The sequence below is a fragment of the Furipterus horrens genome, unplaced genomic scaffold (genome assembly GCF_987537825.1).
Source record: "Furipterus horrens unplaced genomic scaffold, mFurHor1.1.pri manual_scaffold_3, whole genome shotgun sequence".
Lineage (NCBI taxonomy): Eukaryota > Metazoa > Chordata > Mammalia > Chiroptera > Furipteridae > Furipterus > Furipterus horrens.
This window is the reverse complement of record NW_028327173.1, coordinates 127620753-127641854: the sequence shown is the minus strand read 5'-3', so window position 1 is coordinate 127641854 and position 21102 is coordinate 127620753. Positions and strand designations below refer to the sequence as shown.

The 21102-nt window shown below is 35.1% G+C and overlaps 1 protein-coding gene across 2 annotated transcripts in view; it reads left to right on the top strand.

Moving 5' to 3' along the window:
* AKAP6 (A-kinase anchoring protein 6) overlaps positions 1 to 6105 on the top strand; it is a 513452-nt gene extending 507347 nt beyond the window's left edge. For both annotated transcript variants that reach the window (XM_090270150.1, XM_090270149.1), the window contains exon 14: positions 1895 to 6105. The gene's annotated coding sequence lies outside the window, so the exon portion shown is untranslated. The remainder of the gene's footprint in view (positions 1 to 1894) is intronic.
* The last annotated feature ends 14997 nt before the right edge of the window (positions 6106 to 21102 follow it).

The following is a 21102-nucleotide window of genomic DNA, read 5'->3' as shown; positions in this document are numbered from 1 at the left end:
AATCCTGTGGTATAAAAATTTAACTCATACCATGCAGCCAGTGTGTACTTTTTATATTTTCCTTTTGGTTTGCTCTGGTTTCCAGCTTTATTTTACTCTGTGTGTGTGTGCGTGTGTTTGGGAGGGGCTGTGTTTACTTAGGATGTGTATTATCTCCTTTAGACCTTTTTAGTCTTTCCTACTTTACTGGTATACAAATGCGATAGTTGGTTGCCCATAGATTTTAGGTTTTAGGCAATTACTTTTATTTACGCATGGTCAAGTACACACGTGCACAGTTAAGAGTGCTGCTGCTCAGTTTTTACAAACTGAGAAAGCTGTCAGAGCAAACACTTCTCGTGTACACACCACCAGTTTTCATTCTGTTAATTGGATTGGCACTAAATGTTTAATATGACCCAAAGCTGGCCATGCAGTTTTAAGAAGCTACTCTTGGTGACAGTGTATTTATTCATTTTTCACAAAACAATACAGCTGTAATTTTATCAAATATACCTTTCAAATCATTTCAATAAATCAAGGTCCTGGTGGTTGTGAAGTCTTTTTTAAAATTATGCAGCACTTCTGAATAAGGAGCTTTGTCATGATAAATAATGAAGATTTTATTGCTCACACACACACACACATACACACACACACCTGTTGCCTCAGCCAATTTGGCCTGCCCCTTTCCAAGTAGGCAAGTTGAAAGAGTTGATTTTCCAGAGAGAATTTAAATACCAGCATTTAGTAAGATGAGATTTGCCTCACCTAAGGATTCTCTACTGAGTGGCCAGTTTTCGAATGAGTCATGTCCTCAGTGTATGAACAATGTACTATGCTCTTTCTTGAGTTACTGCATTATCTTACTATACCAAATTTCATCCCATCTGTTCCTGTCTCGCTCTCTGTTCTTAAACTTGCCGTCTCTCCCCAACTTCCTGTGGCTCCAGCCAAACCATATTAGCTAAAGATTTTCTGGCTCTTAAACAGGTTGTAAGGTTGTTGAGAAAGAGCCAGACAGAGAATGAGAATGTTTAGTTCTGAAAAGTACAATAAAGCAGCCTGGCATCAGAATTCAAAACTCAGCTTAAACGCAGACAAGCAAAAGCCTGCTTTATTTGAGAGCTGGTCAGAGGACCTTAAGTAACTGCATCCTACATTGCCTAAACCTGGAATTTAGTTGTTCCTCACATTCGGCAGGTTGCTTTTCAACACTTAAAAATAGGTAGAACTAATTGAGTTTGGCAGAAATAAGTATCTGAGCCATCAGATGTACAAAAATAATTGAATCTCTCTTATTGCACAGTGCTGTCTGTACCTTAAATGAAATGCATTCATATTTGAGGTAGAAGCCCCAGTTACACCCTTTTATAGGCAAGGAGCTGAAACATTTGGGATTATCACAATGTTATGAATATTTCACCACTATATAATAGTGGAATTGTTCAATTCCACTGTCACACATACAGTCACATTGGAGGAAGGGTTAGACCTGAGAACCTAAGTTCCCGGCCTGTGAATGACTGCTGAGGCTTTCCTAATGCACTTGGCATTGACAGACTCACATTTTTGTAGGGAGTTGAGGCTATCTGGAGTGCTTGAAACTGAGTTCACAAGCAAAAGAGTAGATGCGATTGAGAGGAAAAGTCAAACTTGGTGCTTTTTCTTGTTTTCATTAAAATCATGTCTCAAAAAAAAGGTGCATTTCTCACATGGATTCTGAAACATTTTTTGTCAGTAGTGTGAACCGTGGGCTATTAGAATCCCTTTGTATTGTATGTCTCCTTTTATTTCAGAACATTAGAAGGTTGTCCCAACAGGGCAGGCTTCAAGGATTCCCTGGAGGTCTGGGTTTTACAAACGAAATGGACATTTCTGAAACCATTTTTTGTCCCTGTTTTGTTTCTTGTAGATAAGACTGGCTGCACCCCAGGGGTGGCCTCCTACTCCCACCCCAGGCTGGTCTCTGTTCCACCACGTCACTGCCGTTTGTGACACTGACCTCCCCCAAGATGATCTTTCTGAATGCGGTTTGTCCATGTGACCTTGTGACCTGCGCACTGGTTCCCTTTAGGTGATTGTCTCTGAAGTTCAGCAAAGCTGCTTGTTCTCCCGCGGATTCCTGTCCCAAGCTACCTCTACCAGCCCCGCCTCTCCAGCAAGACTTTTGTGTTTGTTTCCTTCCTCCGCACCTGCTTTTTAAAGTTCGGCAGCCCACCGAATTGATGGTCCGTTACATTCACCTGTCTGGAATGAGCCCTGCCAGTACTTGACTAATTTCATGTTTCAGTATGAATTTTTGGTAATGGTAATGATGCCTATGTTTGTTGAAAGAGTCTTACCTAAAAGAGCAACATTTGATTTGATTGCAGCACAGAAAAGAAACACTGGTCTTTCTTTCAAAATTAAGTAACTTTTAAAAGCACCATTTTATTTATTTTATTTTAATAATAATAATCTATGCAGCACTTCAAGAAACAACTATATGGTGTTGTATATTATAAACTGGTGACAGTCTATTTAATTATGTTAAACATTTTTGGTTTTCTTATGCTTCTTGAGGTGGTAATGAGAAAAAAGTTTTTAAAAAGTGTGCCTTGCTGTATTTCTTACACCATTAAAAAACTGCTTTCATGGTAAAATTAGGTTGGTTTGAAAGGAAGAAATAGCAAGGTTAAGATGTGTGAATAATTTCTGTATATATGTATAACCAAGTACAAACACTGATGTATAATGACGGTATAAAATGCTTTCATGTTTGTGATGTCTAGTGATGTGGAAAATATAAGCCTTAAATCCATTAGATTGCATGGTAATTAAAATTGGCATAATAAACATAGCTTATTAGGGGAAAAGGAAAATTAGTGATCTCTTCTACCTGTGTTCTTTACCAAATTCTTGCATCTGGTTCTGGAAAAAATATTACAGATAGCGGCTTCCAAAATATCTATATTGCATAAGAGGCTTAAAATGACCTAAACTAGAATCTGCACATGAAGCCTTTATAATTTTCAGAATCTTTTCAATCACTCTAAAGATCTTGTAACACAAATGGTTTAATGACAGTTCCCCTAAACCAGTAAAAATATAGTTTTTAGATTTTATATTTCTATTTATCATTAATGATTTTAATGTTGGGTTTCAGGATACATCTTATATTTATTTTATATCATTCTCTTGAATGGGTTTGATAGAAAGATGGTAGAAAAGTATAGAAAATTTGACTATTATTTTGATTTCGATTAATAGATTTCAAGTGTATTTATTTTGTGTAAAAGAAATCAGCTAAAAAATATTCTGTTTGGTCTTCACTGCTCTTGTTAAATGCAGTTTCTAATTTTATTCTAATGCCTACTAAAGTGTCTGTCACAGTAGGTATTCAAGAAAACTGTTGAATTGAAATATTGAATTAGGTAATGTGGATAACATTTATTTTTTCATCTTCAGAGACCTACACCAAAATGTATAAACAGCTAGAAAAAGATGTAACACAATTAGAAAACCAAACATAAATATATAATCAATTTATACCAAATTTTTTTTAAAATGTGAATTGTTACGGTCACAGAAATGACAATCATTCATTCAACTGATAGTTCATTAACACCTTTTATCTGCAAGGTGCTGTTCTACATGCAGGGGATGCAATGATGAGTGAATGAAGGCCCAGCCCTCAGGAGGCTCACCTGCATTACAGATGACATGAACACAGAGCTGAGAGGCAGTCATTGTCCTGCAGGTGACGCAAAGAGCAAAGTGGTGAAAGAGGTATAAAGAAAGAAGCAGCGATGAGGGACAAGAGGGAGAAGAAGGGTTAGAAGAGAGCAGAAAGTTAGACAGTAGAGAATTAGTGAAGCTTATTGCAGGAGTAGTAGGAGAAAAGGTGAGTTGGGAGACTTAATGGAGGGTCTTTTTAAAAAGTTAAGTTGGAACTTTTGTATGTGATATGCTAGGCAGTAAGGAAATTTTGTCAGGTCTTTGTTTTGCACTGGATATTATTTGTCATTAGGACTTTATTAGTAGCACACCAAGAACATTTAAGAAATACTAGTCTATAATTCTACCATTTTAATAACTTTGTATTTTTATGCCCCCTCTGATCTTTTCCATACATATTTCAAAACTGATGAATCATTCTAGGCTTTTGACCAGATAGTAATTTGTTCATAAGGGGTTTTAGCAGACATTTAGTTACAGTGTTCAAGATGATTAAAGGGGAAGATATTAGAGATAAATGTCTCATTAGGAGGTAGCTGTAGAAAATAATCTAGTCTTGAGAGAATAACAGAAGATAACAGGGATAGTGGCCTGGGACATAGAGGAAAAAAAAAAAAAAAAAAAAAAAGACCTAGTGTCTTTCAAATACCTAAGAGCATTCTCAGTATCTGTTGAGATGTGTTATTATTTTATGTACTGAGGCAACCTAAATTTTCCTTGGTTACTAACTAATGCCAAGTCTACATCTTTCAGTAAAACACTCAGAGTCCAAACAGGTCATGATATTCTATTTACCTGTGATATGCTCATTGAAAATCTTGAGGTATTGAAAATATTTGTTTATTAATAACCTATTTAGTGTTAACACCACAGTTGTAGAATGCCTTTCAGGTTTATTGTATTGATACAATGCTTTTTCAGGTTGGAAGGGATGGAATAGCCTCAATCTCTTGCTCTGTGTAGCTGCTACCTCCTTAGTTGCCCTGGAAAATGGTCATACCAGCTCTGCCTACACACTTCCAGTGACACTGGTTTATTACCAGTTAAGGCGAGCAGCTGTCCTACTGTGGGCATCTCTCTGTGTTGGAAAGCTTTTTCTTGGGTTGCTAAAATCTGCATAATGCCCCTTACTGGTCCTAATTTTGCTTACTGGTCCTAATTCTTTCCTGATAAGCTTCTCAAAGAATTTCTACCCCTTCTTTTTCATGGTAACCCTGAAGATAATTAAGAGCAGTTATTCATCCTCTCCCAGCTACTATGATTTCTGTTTTTTTAATTCCGTCAACAGCCCTTCATATGCCATGATTTTCAGATCCATTACAACCTGACTGAATGTTAACAGACAGAATCCTTGAAATTGAGGAACTGTCTTCATCATCATACATGTAGAAAAAAATATGAACATTTAAGTGGTAAGTTTTCTCTAAAAGTATATTAAGATATATGTTTATTCTATTATTGTAAAGTTCAATAAATAAATAAATAAGCAAATAAATAAGAATTTATTACTTCCTTCAGTGGATCAGTCCAATGCCAGTCATCTTGAATCTTTACCTCGCATCAAATCAAAACCTAACCTGTTTCCATATAAAGCAGAGTCCCCCCTTCCATTTATTCATTTATTCATTCAGTAAACATTCATTGAGGGGCCACTTGTGTGAAGCACTGTGTTTGGCATTAGAGGTACAAAGGCAACTAAAACATGGTCTCTGCCTATAAAAGTTTACAGTTTTTCTAGTGAAAGTGCCTTTCATGTTTTCAAATAGACAAAGTTCTCAAAATTAAATGATGACCCATTAACTTTGTTTTCTATCTAATTGCTCTACATTAAAAAAAAAAAAAAAAAATCCAGTGAGCAAAATGGTATAGAGAATTATGTGGATCTGACTACTAGAAGAAGTGAAATGGTTTTTGTATTTGAAAGTTTTAATTACAGAAAAAATATATTTAAGATATCTGGTCATTGAATAGATATGCATCTTATACAGAACAATCTGAATTCAGGGGTTTTGAGAAGCTATGTTTGATGATTTTGTTATGTTTGGCTTGTCCAGTTTAGGTCTTACCCATGCTATAATTCCTGGAAATAAATTAGATGAAAATAACAAAACACACTGATATGATTTAGCTCTTTCTTACAAGTCAAATTATTTTAACTTCCAAATGAAATTGGTACTATTTTAAAATTTTAATGACTACCTTATTTTTCAAACACTATTATTTTATATTTCAAACTTTTCTAACTTGAATCAACTAAATTTACAGCTATGTCTTTTTTCCTATATATATGTTTCCAGTTTTCATTTTGAGTAATTTCAGACCTATATGAAAGGTGAATGAGTAGTATAATATTTGCATACTCATCAGTCAGATTCATTTATTGTTACTATGTTATCATATTTGCTTCATCTCACACACACACACACATGCTTTTTTGTGTGATGGAACCATTTGAAATTAAATTACAAATCATAATACCTCATCTATAAATGCTTCAGCATATATCACGTAAGAACAAGGGCAGTATCATCCTTATGCCCAAGAAAAGTAACAATGACATTTGATACTCCATTTTTCCAAATACCCTAATAATGTCCCTATATGATTGTTTTTATTTTAACCTATGATTCAAACAAAGATTGCACATTGCCTTCAGGTTTTGTTTTTTTATTCTTGAATGGTTTCCCCACACTTGTATTTTTCCTTTGGTCCTTCCTGACACTTCTGAAGAGTGTGGGCCAGTTTTATAGAATGACCCACAACCTGGATGTGTCCAGTTGTTTTCTCATTATTCAACTCAGGGTAAACTTTTTTCCCAAGAATAGTACATAGGTGATGTTGTATTCAGGAGCTACTCCTTAATGAAAGATGAATGAGTCATTGACATTTTTGATGTGTGTCGGAGTTGCCCTTATAGCTCATGCTTCATTAGTCCAAGGCCGGATCAGCAAACCACAGTTCATGAGCCAAGTCTGGCCTTCTGCTTATTTTTTATTTGGGCTTTCAGCTAATGGTGGTTTTTATGTTTTTTAAATATTGAAAAAAATCAAAAGAATATATCCTCACATACAAAAATTATATAATATTCAAATTTCAGTGTCCATGAATAAAGTTTTGTTGTAACAGAGCCACAAACCTATTTGTTTACTTATTGTCTATGGCTGCTTTTGCCCTGTAACTGCAAAGCTAAGTAGTAGTGACAGAGACCGTATGGCCTGCAAAGCCTAAAATATTCATATTTAGCCCATGACAGAAAAAGTTTTCTTATCTCTGGTTTATGGTGTTCTAAATTCTGACACCATTTTCTTAGAGGTAGATAGATTTCCATTTGCAAAATCAATGTAACATATTAGCACCTGTAATAGTTTTTTTTGTTTTTGTTTTTTGCTTTCTATTTTTGGGTTGGCACTTTCTGTTTCATGTTACCTCAGTAAAATAAAGAGTGCTTTGTTTAATAAACTTAAAGATTGTTTCACATCCACAGTTGGTTTAAGGATTTAAGTTTAGTTTACTTAATACAGCATGTCTTTGATTGATTTCGAAGGTTAGTCAATTACAGACTAAGTCATTTGTTCAATCAAAACCATCAGGAAAATTGACACAACCTAAACTCTCTTCAATTTACCAATAAACTGGAATCTTTTCTCAATGTTTTTCTAAAGCAGTCCAGAGAAATTTAAATTCAGGCCATTTCAGAGCCAGTTTCTTTAAAACCTTGATCAAAGATTGTTTATGATTCACTTTCATTTCCCAAGTGCTTGTCACAAATAACTTGAATTTTCCAAGGAAATAAGTCTTCTTTACAGACGCTGCTGTGGCCATAGGTGGGCCCCTTTATTGAATAGATGTTCAAAAGGTAACAGGCTTCTACCATTTCCACAATTCATCCTTGACAGCACTACCACCTCCCACTGCCACACGCCTAGAGATGGGACATTCAAGGAAGGTCTTTAACCACTTTTGCCGCCTTAAAAAACAACCACATGCCTTCCATAAAACAATGGCCTATGAGACTTTTTATGTATTTTGCATTTTCAGAGTAAAATAACAAGATTATGTGTGCAAGTCATTCCCGCAATATTAAAGTTTCTGCAGCAAAGGCGTTTTGCCAATGCTTTGAGGTCATTGTAATGCGTGATTCATGGGCCCTCACCAAAGCAGACAATATGCAAAGATTATTTGTACTTGTGTATTGAAGTAAACCAGGGCCTGGTATAAAGCAACTTTTCTCGATCTCTTTTCTGTTTCAACACATGCAATGTGGATGATGTTCACATGTGTGAGACACTTGCAGACTTTTGCCAAGCGTTAACAACAATCTCCAGATAGGAAAGACTCTACCCCCCTTTCTCCCACGGATGGAGGGGATCTTAATGGAACTGAAGAAGTGAGTTATTCATACTCTATGGATAACTTTGAAGCCAATCTAAGTCATACTTAAACAAAAAAATTATTCCTAAATATTGGTCCTTTATTATTGGTTATAAATTGCTTGTGACATTGTATTTTAGAACTACTGATGTTGAGACTTGTGCTTTCTTGATGGAAGTGCCCCAAAAACCTGGGGAATATCTTCCAAAGAACAGGAAAATCAACAAACCTGTGTGTGGACGTACAGCTCCAGATGTTCCACAACCACGAAGAACTCAATCTTTCTTGTGAGTGCATTCTTTAGAAAATTAATAAGTTCAAGGGAAACAAATATAAAATGCAACAAAATTTGGCCTCAAATTTACAAGGGAGAAATGGCTGATTCTGATTATTTGACCCAGGTAACTATATCCCTTGTTAACTATAGAGATAAGATGTAACAGCAAGATTTTCAGGATGAATGAAAAACCTTTTTGTGTCTCTACCATATCAGCTTCATATTTACCAACTGCTTAGACGGTGGCACTGTTCTTTCTGTTCTTTCTCCCTTTGTCACTTATTTATGGGGAATATGAACTAGGATCACCAGCTGTGAAATTTGGTACTTTTTCCACACCATCAAGACATATGTAGTAATAGATTTGTTAATTTAATAAAAATTAATAAATACACAATTGAATAAGAAACAACACTAAAATTATTAAATCTGTGTCCTCACACTTAATCTGCCATTTAAAAAGATTCCAACTCCTTGTAACAAATGGGCCATTACAGGTATAAAACAAATATTATTCAGCAAAATTTATTCAAGGACTAAAATGACTGAAAGCATTAGAAACATAAAAATGCATACGATCCTCTTTAAACCTCAATATTCCCTAACCACTGGTTTATAAAAAATACTCTTAAGGTTTGTAGAATGAGTCTGGTTCTATTAGATGATCAAGTTACTTACACTGTCAGCAATTCAAAACAAATAATTCCCTCCGTGTGTGCATGTTTGCTTGCTTGCAAATATGTTTCATTTATTTTAAAGTGTCTTCTTATATAAAAATCCAGGTTGCTGAAATTTATCTTGTCATTAAAATAGTGTGAAAATCAAATCAGTCTTCATATTGGTGCTCTTATCCCTGCCGATCTCAAATGACTGATGGTGCTTGCAGCAAGGTTTTTTAAAACGGAAACTCCTTAACTGTTCAGGAAATTATTCTTTTTTTATGTAGGCATGATTTGCCTTTCTTCTCAATATTTTTAATCAGTGTTTTAAGTTCAGGCTCATTCTCTCACCAATGATGTCTTTCCATGCAAACTATATGTAAAATGTTTTTAGAAAGTAAAATTACTAATTATTAACGGATTAAGAGGCATTTTCCATAGGGATGAAATAATTTTTAATGGGTAATTATTTTTAAGTGAAAAGAAAACAAACTTTCTTTGATTCAGAATGATGGAACACCAGAATATTCTTTTTCACCTAAGAGTCTCATTATTTAAGTCACCTGTGACTTAATGGCAACTTAAACATTTTTAAACAAAATTTAATCTTTGATGATGTGGCTTCACCATAATAATTACCACTTATTGCTTAGTGTAGTGAATGAGCAAGTTATAGGAAATCAGTCTCAATCAACAAACACTTTGGATATTATTTTTAAAATCAATCTAAATAATAAAATGAATCATTATCATCTGAGTGCTTAAGCACTATATACTCAATTTAACTTAATCCTCACAATACTCTATGATTGCTGACACCCATTTCACAATAAGGAAATTGAGGACTGGAGAGGTTGGCTGGTTATTATTTGTTTCCTCTTAAAAGGAGAGTGTGGAGAAATAAAAGCTGTTTTAGAAGCTCATTGTCCATCTAGACAAATAAGGATTATTTTAGTATTCACTTAACGTTGCTAAATTTCCTGTCTGAACATAAAATTCATGCCAAAACTGAAGACTTTCATTTTTAAAAGTATTTTTTATCAACATTCTATAGGAAAAAAAGATAGCTAAATTAGCACTTGAAAAAGGCCAAAGAAAATTATATACTGTGTATAATTATGCCTCATTATGACCTCTGCACATTTTCCAGAGGAGTTAGGCATTAAAAACACACAACAAGAACACCTTAAAGGTCAGAGTCTGATGAAAGAAAAATGCAATAGTTAATTATGGAGGATGAGATTAGTGAACTAGCAGGAACATACTTTTTTTTAATACTTTAAAAATTTATTTTTGAGAGCACTTTCCAGTACTTGTTTGAAAGATACTATATCAAGCTTAAAAAATGCCTAATCATGGGAAATTACAAGAAAAAGTAAAACCCAATATTAGTAACAAAATATAAAATGGTACACACACTTAGTTTGTAAGGGCAACATGTATTCTCTAACAATGTACATGCATATTATTATTCTTTTTTCAAAAAAACAATTTCTCTGATATATTTATTTAATTTATTTATCAACTACAGTTTACACTTAATATTATTTTTTATTAGTTTCAGGTGTACAGAATAGTAGTCAGACGATCAGATACTTTACAAAGTGGTCCTTCCGATATCTCAAGTACCCTCCTGACACCATACAGAGTTATTACACTATTATTGACTGTATTCCCTGTGCTGTACTTTACATCCCCATGACTCTTTTGTAACTACCAATTTGTACTTCTCAATTCCTTCACTTTTTTTACCCAGCCAGCAACTCAACCTCCCTTCTGACAACCATCATTCTGTTCTCTATATCTATGAGTCTGATCCTATTTTCATTAGGAATGTATATTTTTATCGTTACATTTTGCTTCAGAACTACTTTAAAATATGCGATTTTCCTTCCTTGTTTTTTGTTTTGTATCTGAGAGAGATGGTGGAGAGAGACAATTTTTTAAAGTACAAGTAGAAATTAAATTTTAATTTGATAAAATGAAAATGTGGGCACTGCTGTGATCCCTAGCATTCCTTTTGTGATGTTTTTCCTCACATGGGTCTTTTCTCCCTAAAGGTATTTTAGCTTTTGGAATAAATACCGAGATCTCAGTTTGTAAAACTTTACCTCAAAATTTTTCATTATCTTCAAGAGGTATTTCTAAGATAGTAGAATTCCTAAGTCATATTTTTGAGGGTATTACCCTGGCAACAAACCTAACTATTAACATTTAAAATAACAACAAATGGCCCCGACTGGTATGGCGCAGCTCGTTGGACATCCTCCCGCAAAGAGAAAGGTCATATTTGATTCCAAGGTCAGGGCATATGCATAGGGTGTGGGCCCCGTCTGCAGCTGGGGTGCATGGGAGAACCAAGCAATCAGTGTTTCTCTCACACATTGATGTTTCTCTCCCTCTCTTTTTTCTCTCCTTCCCTTCTCTCTAGAAATAAATAAATAAAATCTTTAAAAAATAACAAATGACAACTTTTTAAAAAGATTTTGTTTCTAGAGAAAGGGGAATGGGGGTAAGAAAGCGAGGGAGAGAAATATGGACATGAGAGAGAAACATCCATGGGTTGCCACTTCTTGTATGCGCCTGACTAGGACCAAATCCACAACCCAGGCATGTGCCCTGACCAGGAATCAAACTGGTGACCTTTCGCTTTGTGGGCCGACTCCCAACCAACTGAGCCACACCAGTCAGGGCAACAACTTTTTAAAACATTTTATTAAAAAGTAACTTCAGATCTACAAAATATTGCAAAAGTAAAAACACTGCACTTTAACCAGGCTCACCTATTATTAATGTCTTAGCCCATTTGATTGATCATCTTCTATCTATCCATTTATCTATACAGTTTTTTTCTGAACCATTTGAAGACAAGTTACATACCTCATGACCTTTTATCCCTAAATACTTCATTGTTTTTTCCTAATTGGGAAAAACAATGTATATTCTCTTACATACCCATAGTATCAACTTCATAAATTTACACTTGATAGAATATATTTATATAATCTACCTTTCACATTCCAATTTTGTCAATATTCTCAATAATATCTCTTATGACACTTTTTCCTTCTTCAGTACACAATCTGGATATTGAACTTAATTGTCATATCTCTTTAGCTTCCTTTAATCTGGAAACATTTCCCCAGACTTTCAATATCTTGTTATGATATTGATAATTTTGAACAAAATGCTCTTCCTTTTACAAGTAGATTATTCCTTATTTTCTGTTTGTCTGATCTTTCTTCATGATTGGATTGAGATCTTGAATTCTCAGCAGCAATATGGCATAGGTCCTTCTTAGAGTATCATGTCTGGACATAAACAGTGTCCACCTTTCCCCTGTTAATAATGTTAATTTTGATCATTTGTGGGCACTTTATTTTTTAAATATATTTTATTGATTATGCTATTACAGTTGTCTGAATTTTCCCCTTTTGCCCCCATCAGCCCATTATCCCGCTTCCCTCCTTCAATCCCACTCCCTTAGTCCATGTCCATGTGTAGTGCATGTAAGTTCTTTGGCTTCACCCTTTCCTATATTATTCTTAACTTCCCCCTGTCTATTTTGTACCAACTGATTATGCTTCTTAGTCCCTGCACCATTTTCCCATCCCCGCCCCCAGTTGATAACCCTCCAAATGATCCCCATACCTATGATTCTGTTTTTATTTTGGTTTGCTTAGCTGGATTTTCTTTTTGTTTTTTAGATTCAGTTGTTGATAGTTGTGAGTTTGTTGTCATTTCAATGTTCATAGTTTTGATCTTCTTTTTAAGTAAATCCCTTTGACATTTCATATAATAATGGCTTGGTGATGATGAACTCCTTTAGCTTCACCTTGTCTGGGAAGCACTTCCATCTGCCCTTCCATTCCAAAGGATAATTTTGCTGGGTAGAGTAATCCTGGTTGCAGGTTGCCTTTCATCACATTGAATACTGCTTGCCAGTCCCTTCCTGCCTGCAAACTATCCTCTGAGAAATCAGCTGATAGTCCTATAAGCACCTCCCTGTAGGCAACTCTCTGCCTCTCTCTTGCTGCCCCCAGAACTCTGTCTTTATCTTTCACCTTTAGCATCTCAGTCATGATGCATCCTGGTGTGGTCCCCTCTGGGTGTGGCTTGCCCAGGACCTCCGTGCTTCCTAGAGCTGTATGTCCATCTCCTTCACAAAATTTGGGAAGTTTTCTTCATTTTTTTCAATTTTTGCTTCCTTATTCTGCACTGGTTGACTGTTTTTTTCTTCCTTATGTTCTAAATCATTGATTTGAACCCCGGTTTCCTTCGCTTCACTATTGGTTTTGTGTGGATTTTCCTTCGTGTCACTTAGCATAGCCTTCACTTCTTTCCATATGCATTTGCCATACTCAGGCATATCTACCAAGCCTGTGAGCATTTTTATCACCAGTGTTTTGAATTCTGCATCTGTTAGGTTGTATATCTCCTCATCTGTTAGGTTGGTTACCTCCTTGTCGCTTAGTTCTCCCACTGGAACCTGGATCTATTCCCCCTTTTGGGCCATATGCCTCTGTCTCCTCATTCTGACAGGCTCCTGTGTTTGTTTCCCTCTGTGTCCCAGGTAGAGCTGTCACTCCTGTTATGTTGTAGGGGCAGATCCTTAGGGATTCATCAGTACAGGGCGACCTGTTTTACCACATTGCGGTACTGTTATGTGGGGGAAGGATCTGAGAGGGAACAATGCCACCTGCCCAGCACTCAACCCTTTTCCAGGCACCTCTCCCACTTCCACACTGGACTGGCACCCATTTAGCTGCTGCCCTGGTCATCGTTCCTAGAGTGGGTGGGTCTACAGACATTCTAGAACCATGGGGCCCCTTTAAACAAGAAGACTCTGCTAAGAGACCAGTAGTTTCTGCCTCCACCCCAAACCCCACTGGTTTGCACAGTCAGAAGCAATGAGGCTTGATTTTCCCCCGTGCTGGCACGTTGAGCTGTGAGATCTGTTGAGGAGCTGAGAAAGCTCCCCAGGTGTCCCTCCTGACTTTTTAAAATGTGTGACTGCACTTTTCTACCAGCCTGCCACTGTTACCGCTGTGGGGCCACCACACTGCATCCTCTCCACCCTGGCTCCGCCCCTCCTACCTGTCTGGATGAGTATTTTTTCTTTATATATTTGTTTTCTGGACTTCCATACAGTTTAATTTTCTGGAACTTCTGGTTGTTTCTAGTTTTGAGGCAGTTGTATTCCTTCTTAGTTGTGGAGGGAGATGCAACATATCTGTCTACACCTCCATCTTGGTTGGAAATAATTTTTTGTGTCTTAAGATAAGCATTCATTGCTATGAATTTCCCTTTTAGAACTGCTTTTGCTACAGCCCATAAATTTTGGGATCTCACAATTTCATTTTCGTTGGTCTCTGGTATGTTTTAGTTCTCTTTTGATTTCTGCTATGGTTCAGTAGCATATTGCTTAATCTCCACATAGTTGTCAAATTTTCTGTTTTCTTCATGTAATCAAATTCTAGTTTTATACCATTGTGGTTGTAAAAGACGCTTGATATGATTTCAATCTTTAAATTTATTAATACTTGTTTTGTGTGCTAATATATAATCTGTCTTAGAAAATGTTTCATGTGCACTTGAGAACAATGTGTTTTCTTTTGCTTTTGAATAAAGTGTTCCATAAATATCTGTTAAGTCCATCCAGTCTAAAGTGTCATTTAAGGCCAATATTTCCTTATTGAGTTTCTGTCTGGATGACCTATCCATTGATGTAAGTGGGGTATTAAATTCTCTACTATTATTCTAATACTCTCTATTTATCCCTTTATGTCTGTTAATATTTGCTTTACATATTTAGGTGCTTCTGTGTTTGGTACACACATATTTACAAATGTTACATCTTCTTGTTAGATTGACTTCTTTATTGTATAGTTCCCTTATTTGTCTCTTATTACAGTCTTTGCTTTAATGTCTATTTTGTCTGCCATAGCTACTCCAGCTTTCCTCTGAGTGCCATTTGAAGGTAGATGGGTCTGTTTTTGTTTTTTTAATCCATTCAGCCACTCTTTGTTTTTGATTAAAGAATTTAGTCCATTTACACTTAAAATAAGTATTGATAGGTATGTAATTATTGCTGTTAATTTTTTTTCTGGCTGTTTTTGTTGTTCCTCTCTGTTTCTGTCTTTTTTTGTTGCTCTCTTCCTTTGTGATTTGGTGACTTTCTTTAGAAGTATACTTATATTCATTTCTCTTTGTGTTTTGTGTACTTACTATAAACTTTTGCTTTGTGGTTTCTAGGGGACTTACACGTAACAAGTTATATCTATAACAATCTAGTTTAATTCCATTGTAAAATTCATCATTATTCCTCTCTCACTGTGTTTTTATATTTTTGATGTCACAATTTACAACTTTTTATCTTGTCTATTTCTTAACTAATTATTACAGCCATAGTTATTTTTACTACTTTTGCCTTTTGACCTTCATATGAGATTTATAAGTTGTCAACTGACTACCTGTATTATATATTTACCTTTTCAGTGAGATTTATTCTTTCATGTGTTCTTGTTACTAATTAGTGCCCTTTCTGTTCAGCTTAAAGAATTCCTTTTAACATTTTTTGTAAGTCCAATTTATTGATGATGACTTTCTTTAGCTTTTGCTTGTCTAAAAAACTCTATCTCCTCTTGACTTATGAATAACTTTACCTGGTACAGTATTCTTGGTTGGAAATCTTTAGTCTTTTTTTTTTTTTTCCATCACTTTGAATGTATTTTGCTGCTCCTTTCAGACCTGCAAAGTTTCTGCTGAAAAGTCTACTAATTGTCTTATGGAGTTCCATTATATGTAATAAGTTGTTTTTCTCTTATTGCTTTTAATATTCTCTCCTTGTCTTTAATGTGTCTTGGTGTGGATCTCTTTGGGCTCCTCTTATTTGGAACCCCCTGGGCTCTGGCTATGGATGTTTGTTTTCTTCCTTAGGTTAATGAAATTTTCAGCCATAATTTCCTCAAATAAAAAGAAATGCTAGTTTCAGTAATATTTGAACCTGTTCAAAATGTTAATAAAGGTTTTTTAAACATATGATATATTTTAAATCCTTAAAAAAGAAGGATGTTGCATAGAGTTACTTCTTACAATAAGCCTAGATGAAAACTTGAGCTATTTTGGAGAATTTTCAGAATGAGTGATTAAGACCCCGTCAATGATCCCTTCTAAGTATTAATTGTCTCAGCCAGACTTTTGACAGGAGATGAATAACAGACAATTCAAAATTGAGATTACTATTCAGGTCCACTCAGAGATAGTCTACATTTTTTGACTGATCAAAAATTCTAATGTGTAGATGACAAAGATGCTGTTTTCTCATAAAATAAAAGGACTTTTATATTTTTACCTTAATAGAGTCATATCACCTGTGTGCAGCATTGAGTCAAGTAAGCAGTTTTAAACTGATCAAGATTCTCACAACACAGTTCAGTGTCTGCACAACTTGATGAAAATGCCAGAACTCTTTACAGTAAGGCCAAAAGGACAGGCCTATCTTAAAAGCTTTTGAGATTAAGAAGTACCAAAGATCTCTGTTGACCATAGAAGATCCTTGACATGATTCCTATAAAATGTTAAATATTGAGATCATCTGAATACTGAGGGTTGATCAAGTAGATCACAAATTGTGACTACGAATGGCTATCAGTTGAGCTACCTAGTTTAATGTTATCCATTTAGATATCAAAGTGTGCTGCCAAAATTGATCATTTTGGTTTTAGGAGGATAATATTTAGCAGCTTTTCTTGACATAAATTGGTCAGTAGGTTGAATTGCTTGTCAAAGCCACTTCTATGACCATGTGGGAAGGCATGTCATCAACACATGAGAGGTCCTTGTGTTGCTGTGGCTAGGTCATCTAAAGACAACTAATTTGTTCAGTTATAAAATTAAAAGGAGAGTACTTGGGATCCAGTCCTGTTTTGTGCCATTTAAAATAGACATTTCATCTGTCAAAAAGAAGGCTTTTCCTATCCATGTTAATTTGTGCCATTTTGTCCAGCAGTAATGGCTCTGAAAGAGAATTATTAACCTTGAATCTATGTTGAGAGCATACACTTAGGCCTCTTTATGGATTCAATGACCAAAGATAAACCAATGAATTTCATAAAAAGTCTTAAAATAATCCTAACTGATTGAAAGACTGCAGTTTATCTTCAGAAATATATGCTGCATGCTGATTTCTCATCCCCCTTTTAGCTGTCCAAACCTGTTTTCCCAATCTACCCTCTTTCCTCTTCTATATTACATTACAGTTATTTTAACATATGTCTTGTAGGCTAAATTAGCTGTTTTATTGGACCAATCAAATATTTCATTATATAAATATAAGAGTGTTCTAAATGTTTGATAAATAAAAGAATGAATGAACAATGGGTAAATGAATAAACAGATGAATATTTTCTACATCGGTTATGATTAAATACAAAGTTCCTAACCATTAAGTTTGGAGATGCAAAGAGGGAAAAAAATGGTCCAAGAACATGGTGTATGTGGTCTGTGTCCTTCAGCCCAAGGGATTGTTTTGGATTTCTGTCAAGGAGATTTGGAATTATATCACTCCAGGTTTTCAAGGTACAGATTATTGAAAATGGATGGGCTTCATTGGTGCTTGTCATGAAGTCACAGACCTTGTCACATTGGCCACGCCATTGCAATGTTCCAGCTGGATTCCCCTAATGTTCTCTTCCTGAGGATATACAAAGAACACCTGGACAGTATGAATACAGAAGACTGTGAATTCCTTAACTTTCTCTTTTCTGTCCTGGTTCCCATGTGTATATCTAGGTGTTGCATTTAGCTTCAAGAGATTTTCAGTTATTTAGTAACATATTTGTGTTTAGGTGCCTACTCTTTCAGTACATTACAGAGCCAAGTCCATGATTTTCCATGTGTTTTACCTCATGGCATACATAGGAAATGATGAAATATTCCATACCAAATGGAGGAGGCTATTTGTGGTGATAGGCTTTATGGGCCACATGGGCTGAGAGGCTCACCCTCAGCACAGTGGTGACACTGCATGCTGGTGTCTGACAGAAGTAAGTTTGGGGAGTTCTGGTCTTTAGGATACAAAATCAAATCTTGGAGTAGAAAGTAGTTATCAGGCCCAGTTTTTCTCTCCCAGGAATTAGATTTAATTACTCTTAACATGCAAAATATTTGTTGTTTACCTTATGTCTGAAGATTTCTGTCGGTTGTTTAGAGACTGTCCTGATATGGAAACACTGTGTGTGGAAATCCTTAATGTCATCCACCTTGCTGTCCACTATTTATAATCAGCTCCCTTAATCTTCTCTATGTAAAAGTCAAAATTCTCATAAAAACTATCCTTCAAAACCTTGAGTAAGTCACTTCTCAGTCTCTTTTCAGGTAACTAAGGCCAATCATTTCTACATTTTTTTCTCCATGGCTGGTTTCTTATATCTTCAATATATCACTTTATCTTACTTTATTTTATTTTGGGTACTTTAATCTGATTTCTCCAATTATTTTTAAAATACAGAAACCAAAACTTCACAAATTATTCTATAAAAATCTGGCCATCACACCATATGTTTATATGGACTTACCTCTTAACTATGATCCACTGACATTCTCAAGTATTACTCCATTGTAGTGTAGCTGATTGAAATATTTATAGTTACTAAACAGATGAGAAAATGTGAACAAGGGACTCAAATAATAAAACTATAGGGTTGGGTGGGGGAGAGAAATTGGGGGAAAAGGGGACAACTGTAATTGAAAAACCAAAATAAAAAAATAAAAAAATAAAAAAAACTATAAATATTAATATCAATCATAACTGTAATTGAGTAAACCAGTGTATTTAATAGTGCTTGACAAATGTCTCATTTGATCCTCACATCAACCTAACAGGTAGATACACACTAGTGTTCCCATTTTGTAGGTAAGGAAACTGAGGCTCAGGGACCTTAGGTTACTTGTGCAGGGTTGGTCTTGTATTCAGGCAGATTAATTCTCTCACTGTCTTTTACTGTCTCCAATAATATTAGTTCAAGATAATAGTGGTTAGACCTATATTATTCTGGTTCTTTCTGTAATTTCCCTGATGTGGAAGCCAAATCATGTTAAAAGGTGATGTTTATCTCAAATTTATCCATTACCTCCTTAAGAGGACCAGTACAACTCCAAAAGAGTGAATGTTCCTCAAAATATGCTTTTAAATATATTTTTTCTAATTTATTATCATTTTTTTAATTGAGTTATACTTGACATATAACATTATATTGGTTTCAAGTATATGATATAATGACTCAATGTTTGTATATATTGCAAAATAATCACCATAATAAGTCTCGTTAATATGTGTCTCCATACATAGTTATAAATTTTTTCCTTGTAATGAGGACTTTTAAGGTGTACTCTCTTAACAGCTTTCACATATGCAATAGAGTATTATTAACTATAGTTACCATGCTGTACATTACATCTCCATGACATTTATTTTGTAACTGGACGTTTTTACCTTTTGGCCCCCTTCACTCATTTCACCTTCCCACCCCTTATCATCCCCAACTTCAGTTTCTGAAAATCACCAATCTGTTCTCTGTATCTATGACTTTTTTTTTTTTTTTAGATTGCATATCTAAATGAGATTACAAGGCATTTATTTGTCTTTCTTTCTCTGACTTATTTCACTTGTTGTCACAAAAGGCAAAGGCTCATTCTTTTTAATGGCTGAATAATACAATATTGTATATATGTACCATGATTTCTTCATGCATTCATCCATTGATGGACACTTGGGTTGTTTCCAATATTTGGCTATCATAAATAATGATGCTATGAACATACGGGGTGCATATGGATTTTTTTTTTTTTTTTTTTTAGTTACTGTTTCCATTTTCTTCAGATAAATACTCAGGAGTAAAGGTGTTGAATCATATAATAGTTACATTTTTTCAGTTTTTGAGAAACCTCCCTTCTGTTTTCCATCGTGGCTGCATTAATTTATATTTGTGCCAATTACCCTCACAGTGCACAAGGTTCCCTTTTCTCCACATCCTTACCAACATTCGTTATTTCTTGTCTTTTTGACAATAGTCATTCTAACAGGTATGAAGTAATATATGATTGTGTTGCTTCTTAGAAAAATTTTATTTATTAAGCAAATGATGACATGACACTCTATGTTCAAATACTCTTCTCAGAGTTTTATAAATATAACATACATAAACATCTAAAGTAGGCACGACTTTAAATGTGGAGAAATTGAGGTAAAAAAATTGTAAATAATTGCCCAAAGTCCCAGAAATAGTATGGAAGTAGAACGGAGATCTGAACCTAAGCCCAAGCCATTAAACACTCTACAATCCTCTATTGCTTGCTCAACAATATGTTACTTGCAAAGTGAATGACTATTTTAATTGTTGCTGAATTTAAAACTATAAAGTGTGTTAATGGGTAGGTGTGTGTAGGAAGACATACACAGACTGATACACCTTTTAAAAATTTAAATGGAAATGAAAACACGCCCTCTTATCCAGACATAGCTTATTTATAGTAACATATTTGACAGAAATCTATGGTCAAACACACACACATACCTCAAGTTTCAATGCTTCCAGTGCAGTAACATAAACAGGAAGTGGTACAGCACCTCCCCTCATTTGGGATACCTGAGTTTTCAAGTGGACCCAAAATTTGGTGTCTTCACTTACTTCAATCAGCAGAGCCAAGTCAGAGCAGAGAGCCCTGCAAATTGCCCTGGACTTGCTCATCCTCAAGGCGAACTGAGGGACCTTGAACCTATGTGGGCATCAAGTCTGCCTCTGCTTTCATCATTGAAGAGGCTATTATCGTCATTTGTCATTTTTTAATGACAACTGCATAAATACATCACGATTATTTTACATTCTCAAATGTTGGTCATTTTATCTCTCGTGAAAAAGACTGTTTGGTTCAATTTAAGCAAAGAATTTTATCCATGACACCCTCTACATGGTAAATTTTAAATAATGTAATGTGAAAGATATTAAGAAGTTTCTTTCTATCCAAGTTCCCTAAAAGAGGCCTGGAACATTTTGACTTTTGTTGAAATCAGCATATGTTTCAGTTTGGGGAAGG